Genomic DNA, 270 nt, shown 5'->3' on the forward strand with positions numbered 1-270 from the left:
CAAGGATGCAGATTACCTGCACAAAAAGCGAGTGAAAGCTGTATTACCTGTATTCATTTACGAATAAATCAGAGAGTTTATAGAAAGAGGATTTCGAGCTTGTGTGATCCTGTGTGTCCTATGCATGCGTTTGTACAAATACTTGTCCACGTGTGCATGTACATAGAGATCATAAGCATCATGTGGTATCAGCCTTTACCTAGCGAATACCCCCACCCCCCACCAACCCCCAGGTAAAAAAAAAATCACCCCCTCCGCCAGAATCTCGCT

Source organism: Penaeus monodon, chromosome 15 (assembly GCF_015228065.2).
Source record: "Penaeus monodon isolate SGIC_2016 chromosome 15, NSTDA_Pmon_1, whole genome shotgun sequence".
In the NCBI taxonomy this organism is placed as follows: domain Eukaryota; kingdom Metazoa; phylum Arthropoda; class Malacostraca; order Decapoda; family Penaeidae; genus Penaeus; species Penaeus monodon.